The sequence below is a fragment of the Otolemur garnettii genome, unplaced genomic scaffold (assembly GCF_000181295.1).
Source record: "Otolemur garnettii isolate 467f Iridium unplaced genomic scaffold, OtoGar3 scaffold00130, whole genome shotgun sequence".
Lineage (NCBI taxonomy): Eukaryota > Metazoa > Chordata > Mammalia > Primates > Galagidae > Otolemur > Otolemur garnettii.
Window position 1 is genome coordinate 4,594,038 of NW_003852525.1, and position 7,853 is coordinate 4,601,890.

Below are 7,853 nucleotides of genomic sequence, written 5' to 3' on the forward strand. Positions count from 1 at the left end.
GGTACAGCCATGCAGGTCTTGGCCCACCATGACTTTGGGATTGAGCAGTAAAGTGAAGACCTGCACGGGTACAGCCATGTGTATTTTCCCCAAACTGGTGGACATGGAATCTGAGCTTGCCTTCAGTCAACCGTGTAATGCATCCCTTTACCATAACTGGTCCATCTTCCTGCTGGTCAGTGAGGATGGTGCCCTGCACAGGGTTATTGCCTTTCAACACACGCACAGCCTTCATCGTCATGGCTCTCAAGGGACACACGCCAGTCCCAGCTTTGAGGGTCTAGAGAGAGGAAGGAACCACTGCAGTAGATAGCAGCCTGAACCTTTGTGTTCTCCTTTGAACCTTCGTTTTGTCATTTCCCCTACTAGTTTGCAAGCTCTCTGAGGACAAGGGCCAGATCCAATTCACTTTTATATTCTGCATAAAGCATAGGCACCTATAGGCAGCAGAAGCTCAGCACCATTTTCTGAATAACTAAACGTATTTGCAACATATTCCTCTCTGTAAATAATTAGACATATTTTCAAACTCTACAAAAACAGACATTCTGCTCTTATCAAACGATTATTTCTAAGTAGGGTAATCATTGACTTTGTCATTCTCTGCAAACCAAGTATTTTCACCTTTGGCAGAAAATAAGGTGGGTTTTCCAATATATAACAAGGACAAAACAAAGAAGACAAATCTTCATCATGTTAGCAAGGAGATTTCACAAACTAGAGCGGACACAATGACTCTTCATAATGCAAATTATTTACCAATATCAGTGAAGGGCCTGAACTCAGTTCAGCTACTTGTGATTATACTAATGTAAACTCATTCCGACACAGAGTAAGCTGGCTGACCAAAATGAAAATAATAACAAATAATGACCCAGATAAAAACAATTATTTTTCAGATCTATGGGTTTCTTTGTCTTCAGTGTCTACTTTTATTTTGACTAATGACGGTGTCTCCTCATGTTTTGAAATGAACCTTCTAAATGTGGACGTTGTTTTCAAATAAATACAACATTTTCATTCCCTCGTCTGCTTGTGTTTATTGTTTATAATGTTCAAAGATCCAGCATTTCCTAAGTGTTCCGTCTCTTCCAAGCGGTTGAATCTCCTAAATGAATTCCTTGTATTTTTAGCTGAGAACTAGACTAAATATCTTTAGTGAAGATGCCTTTCCCAAGTAATTTGTTAGTATATTTGATTCGCTGCATCCCCCCTTCACACACAAACCATAGAATTACTATTATAATAAGCACAGACAGGGGAGCTTCTGATTACCCAAATATTTTATAATAATTCTCATACAATTGGTCAAGATTTAGAAACAAAATCTTTCAAAAGACTGATGCTTTTATTTCTTATATCATCTTAATTACACCTAACCCTTTCTATGACTACCACTTTATTATATTTACTTCATAAAAAATGTATATGATGAAAATCAGGCAAAAGTACCTTTTACGTCTATGTGATTCCCCAAAGTTCCCTTAACTGTTTTTTGTAATTATAGTTAGAACAACTAACTGAAAAAAAAATCTTATGCCCAAGTTCGCCTTTTCGCACGTCCAATCATGAAGAAAAAAAAAAGTTCCCTTGGGCACCTGTGGCTCAAAAGGGTAGGGCTCCAGTCCCCTATGCCAGAGGTAGCGGGTTCAAACCCAGCCCTGGCCAAAAAAAAAAAAAGTTCCCTCATAATTTACCTTTTCTTCTCTTCCTCTGAGGAAATAGAAAACTATTTCCCTTTTTAATAACAGAGTTTTTATTTTAACTTGAATCCATAAGAGTGTTAAGAAACTTTTCTTCTCCCTACACTTTGAAAATTTAATTAAAATGTCTCAGCTGATCTATCTGCTAATGATTATTTGGACAATGATGCAGAGAATCCTTTTTCTCAAAGGAATGAACACCTTTTAAGCCAAGAACAGCTTTGGGTCCAGATGTTACTGTTGTTCCTTCTCACCATTAATCATCAAACATTGCAGTAGGGCCCACCATGGATATTATTCAAACAGAGACTCAATTAAATTCAGAGGCAGTCCATTTAATCTTCATCAGCTCAAACAATGGCAACTTCATTTTTCTCAAGCAAATGTTGAGTCAGAGAGGAGAAACTTCAGAGATTTTCATTTCATTCAAGATTGTTATAAAGTAACTGGATTTACAGTTTGACTTTGGACAAAGGAGAACTGCTGTGTCCTGCTAGGAGGCAACGCAACAGGGAAGATAATCACCCTGCACCACTAAGTCCAGTTGTGATAACTTTGTGCTAAAAAAGAAAAAGATTCATTTGCTTCCTGAAAGGCTGGGATAACTTAAGAAAGAAATAAGATATTCTATTCTGATTCTGTAGTATGAAGATGGATGTGGGGCAGAGAAAGGAGGCAGAAAACTAGAATGGAAGGAGACAAGATGAACACCCCTAACTCCTACATTACTCACTTTGTCTAAATCAAGAGGGAAATAGCTCCTCAGAGGGGTCCTGCAGGAAGCGGCCTGTGGGCATGATGAAAGAGGTTCCTGTAATGAGGCCCAGTGTGGAGCTGCTGGAGACCTTTCTTGCTGTGGCCATGACATTCAAGAACAAAATTTATTTATGATATAAAATGCACTTATAAAATGTCCACAGAACAGAAGGCATGTAATTTTCTTCAATACTATATAAATTTATTGGGAATATGTTATGCCATGACATTCTTAAAGGTAGGTAAATGGCAAAAGACTGTTAACTAGACATCTTTACCTGTTGGTTTGGGTTATGACCGATTACTCCAGAAATCTCTACTGGGATAATAGTATCCTATTTGGGAACCCTTTCTAATCATCTCTGTACTACTAATAGAAAACACACATACATACACAGAAAGAGATAGAGAAAGAGAAATACAGAGCAAGACAGAGAAGTCTTGGGGTTGTTTTTTTTTTGTTTTTTTTAAATAAGAAATTGGTTCATACAATAATGGAGGCTGCAAAGTTTTAAGATCTGCTGTCAGCAAGCTGGAAACCCTGAGACTTTATCCGTAGTTCCAGACTGACAACCAGCAGGCTTAAGTTCCCAAAGAACCGATTTTTCAGTTCAAATCTGAAAGCAGGAGAAAATCAATCAATGTTCCACTTCAAGCAGCCAGGCAGGAAGAGTTCCCACTTGGGGAGGTTTTCTGTGCTATTCAGACCTGATTGTATGAAGCCCACCTACTTTAGGGAGGGAAGTCTGTTTTACTCACAGTTCAAATGTTAGTCTCATTCATAAACACTCAGAATATGTTGGGCCAAATATCTGGGCACTCTGTGGCCCAGTCAAGTTAACACATGAAATGAACCATCATCTCCTGATATTCTGAACAAGTTCAAGGTAGTAAGAAGTCTCCCTACCCCAACACCCACTAGATCTATAGTCCCCACCCACAAGGACACTGACCAGTAGTGATTCTGTGGCCTGAAATGGACTTCAGCACCGGGCTTCACAGCAGGAGGTGAGTGGTGGGCAAGCAAGTGAAGCTTCATCTGTGTTTACAGCGCTCCCCATCACACGCATCACTGCCTGAGCTCCACCTCCTGTCAGATCAGCAGTGGCACTAGATTCTCACAGGAGTGTAACCCCACTGTAAACTGTGCACATAAGGGATCTAGGCTGCATGCTCTATATAAGAATCCCATGCCTCCTGATCTGAGGTGGGGCTGAGGTGGTAATGCTAGTGCTGGAACCATCTAGTTGCAGGAGAACAAGCTCAGGGCTCCCACTGACTCTGCATAATGGTGAGTTGTATCATTATTTCATTATATAATGAATAGTTGTCCATTTTAAATGGCGCATGAATTTTATGAATGCCTTGTATATTATAATGTAATAATAATACAAATAAAGTGCACAATATGTGTAATGCATTGGATTTTCCCCAAACCATCCCTGGTCCCAGTCTGTGGAAAAATTGTCTTTCGTGAAATCAGTCCCTGGTGCCAGAAAGGGGGACCACTCCTATAGATCTTGGAGGAAGAGAGTGGTTCTCATGAAACATAAGAGTATTAGTGCCTCCCTTCAAAACCATTCCTAAAGCAACTAGACCTTGGCAAAAAGAGATGAATGTCCTTATTAATTATAATAATAATAATGGCACGTGTATAGCACCTGCACATGCCAGGCACTGTTTAATTGTATTTTATGAGCTCCATCAATAACCCTTTCAGGTGGATGAGGAAACAGAGGCACACAGAGCCTGGGTGATTTGCCCAAGGTCACAGAGCTGGAAAGTGGCAGAGTCTGGCTCTGTCTGGCTCCAGAAATCCATGTTCTCATTTTGATGAACACTCATTAAATGCTCATGATGTGATGATGAGTGGGACAAGTCTCTGCTTTATAGACATGAAATGTGGTCCAGGGGAGCAGCAGAATTAATGGAGGCTGCGATGCCCACAAAATGAACCATCATCTTGACCCAGACACCAGGAAAACCTCTTCATCTGGAGGATTTGTAGTGTAGGTATGAAACCTGGAGACTGCTCAGTCCTACTTCCATCCTCACCCTTCTCTCTCTTTGGCTGAGTTCTACCTCCCAGAGAAGAAGACACCAGAGCATGGCCTTCGCATCTCTCTGGTCTGGACTACTAACTACCACCTGATCCATCCACATGTACTGCAGCCTCTCAAGGCTATTCTCCAAACAGGACACAGAGGATTCTTCTCAAAACAAGAACATACCACATGCCCCTCCTTAAATCCTTTCGATAGATTTCCATTGCTCATAGGATGGGGGTGCATGAATCTGAAGATGGGCCTCATCCACCCTCCAGACTCATCCCATCCACCACACTCTCCCTGGTTCCAGCTGGTCCTTGCCAGGCCCCTCCCACCTCCACTGCCCATCTTTACCTTTTCTCTGGAGAACTTGTCCTGGAGGAGTTTCTTATTACAACCACACCCTTTCATGTCTAAAGTATGGAGTCTTTCTGACTTCTTCGTCCATTAGAGCCCCCGAGGATCTCAAGTCTTCCTTGGGAAAGACCCCTGACCTCTCTAACTAGGTCAGACCCTTACTGGGAGCTCTCATGACATTGCAGGTCTCTCCTTTACAGCTCCTGTCACAGTTTCAATGGTGGTAGGTCTACAAAATCCAAGAGACCAAGAACAGCTGCTTTTACTCACTGTAATGCGATAAAAAATATATTTTGTCTTTGTCCCCAGATCTTAGCAAAAATCTCCTAAAATGCTTGGAATCTCCTGAATGATGAGTATCTTTTGTAAGCTAATGAATTGACTCCCGGTAGCAGCCCTAAAGTAGCTTCAAGATGGGGGCTGGTCCCCAGATTGAGGAATCCATGACTAGTGGGTTGGGACTTTCAGCCCCCCCCCCGCTTTTCTGAAAAGGGAAGGAATCTGACAATTGAGTTCAAGTATCAATGGCCATTGATTTAATCAATCAACCCTACCTAATGAAATTTCTATAAAAAACCCTAAATGACAGGGCATGGAGAGGCTTTACAAACACCTGTAAACACAAGTTAAGCATTTTCTTGAATTCTGTAGTCATTCTAGGGAATTGTCCAAACTGAGGGGAGAGTTTGAGGAATCTTCAAATTTATAGCCAATTGGTCCGAAGTACAAGCAGTACTTAGAAACTGCTAGCATCTGAAATAGGAATGGTCTTGTGGGATTAAACCTTTAACTTGTGGGTTTCTGCTAACTCTGGGAGTTAGTGCCTGAAACGAATTGGATTGAATTGCTGGATATTCAGCTGGTGTCAGAGAATCACAGTCACCACTGTTCACCAGTTGCCTGACAGGGTGTCTGGTACATAGCAAATAGACATGAAAAGTAATGTCTGAATCAATAAAGGACAGAATAAATAATTTCAGAAGAAGAAAAACATGACCAAAATCACTGAGGTAAGAAAGGGCACGACATATAGGGAATGGTGAGTAATCCAAGATAGTCGTTTAGAACTTGAACTAGAATGGTGCAAAGATTAGGCTAGAAGATGTTGGTTAGCGACTTAGTATAAAGGGCTAGAAATTTCAAGTTAAGGAGTGTAGACTTTCTACACTGCAGGCAGTGGGGAGCCATCAAGGGGTTTTTTGAGCAAGAGAAAGAGAATCAGGTATGTGATTTAGAGCAAAGATGTCAAACATAGCTGCACATTGGATTTATCTGTGGACTTATGAGAAAAGTCAGAGCCATGGTTCAACCCCAAGAGCTTCTGATTTAATTGGGATGGGGTATGGTCCACATCAGGAGTTTTAAAACCTCCCCAGGTCTTTCAGATATGCAGTAAAATTTGAAAACCATCCCTTTACAAAAATCATTCTGGACTCTGTATTTTTATTAAATTGGAGAGGGCCATTTGTTGGCTAGGAAGTTATCCTAATGCAAGCAGAATGAGCTCCAGGCAGAGCTCCACTGAGGAAGGGAGGGCCTCTTCTAAAAAAAAAAAAATTAAAAAGTGGTAAGGGTCAAATGTCAGTGATGACTAACTTGGACATGAAAAAAGAACTGGAAAATGATTCTAGGGTTCCCAACTGGGGCAAATACACAGGTGGCCCTGGGACAAATTAGCAAACTACCATTTTTCCCCGAAAATAAGACAGTGTCTTATATTTATTTTTTCTCAAGAAGACACACTAGGGCTTATTTTCAGGGGATGTCTTATTTTTATTAAGTATAATACAACAATCTACATTTATTCAAATACAGTTAAGTCATCTTCTTCTGGAACCTGACAGGGGGAGTTGACCTTGTTGGGGCTGGTGCTAGTGATGCGTGAACTCCTTTCCCCTAGCCGTTCGCACGTGTGCAATAGGACGCCTGTGACCGTGGTTACCACACGCACACCTGCACAAGTGCTAAGAGCTGGGAGAGAGGAGCTGTGGCAGATAAAAGGTATTCTATTCTTCCTTACTGCTCCGTGCTGAAATGCAGGGTGTGGCTATGCAGCATATCATCTATGCATGGCCAAATGTCTGGCATAGGCTATGCAGACCCATCACTAGGTTTTATTATCAGGGTAGGGCTTATAGTTAACAAATGCATAGAAATCCTTCTAGGGCTTATTTTTTGAGTAGGTCTTATTTTCGGGGAAACATGGTAACAGAGAAAGAGAACACAAGCAAGGGGCTGGGGAGGGAGGGGGCTGAGCCAGCCCCCTGTCTATCTGGCCTTCACCTTCCCCAGCCTCCAATCTGCCAGCACTAAATTAAGCCAATGTCAGCACCGACAACTCTGCCAAGGGCCAGGGAAATTCAGCCGATTCAGGCTGGCACAGGATAAGAGGACATCTATCCTGCCACGAATGTCTCTCTCCTGGGATCTCCCTGCCCGAAGAATCCTAAAATAGAATTCCTCCCAATAGGACATCAGGTAGTTTCAGTTATCACCAGCCCCTGCCAAAAAATACAGGGTGTGAGGATCCAATCGCCGTGACGCTGTAGATCACGGGCTCCGCCTGGGCTGCTTGAATCCCACTCCCAAGCAGATGGGAAGCCGGCACGGACCAGAACACAGATGCAAGGTGCCCACCAGGAGCATGACGGAGCCGCAAGATTTTCCTTTTTAATTCTTTATCTGATAACAAGCTTCCAGTCCATAGTGCCAGCTCACTGCTGTGCTCCCCACCGGCAAACTTTGTTGTCTATTACTCTTTTTAGGGAAATAATTATCCATGCACATACCGTGTAAAAATTATTTATAGTTTATTCATTCTCTCCCCAAATGAAACAATTACAGACGTGTTTAAAAAACATAAAAAGGGTTCATCTCTAGCCTTCACGGTAAAAGCTTGCTGAGAAAAGTTGCATTTTTGTAAAAGTAAGGTTTGATTCCCCTGTAAACAGAGGCTGTGAAAGTGGAGAGCATGGGACCGAGAGGGTAT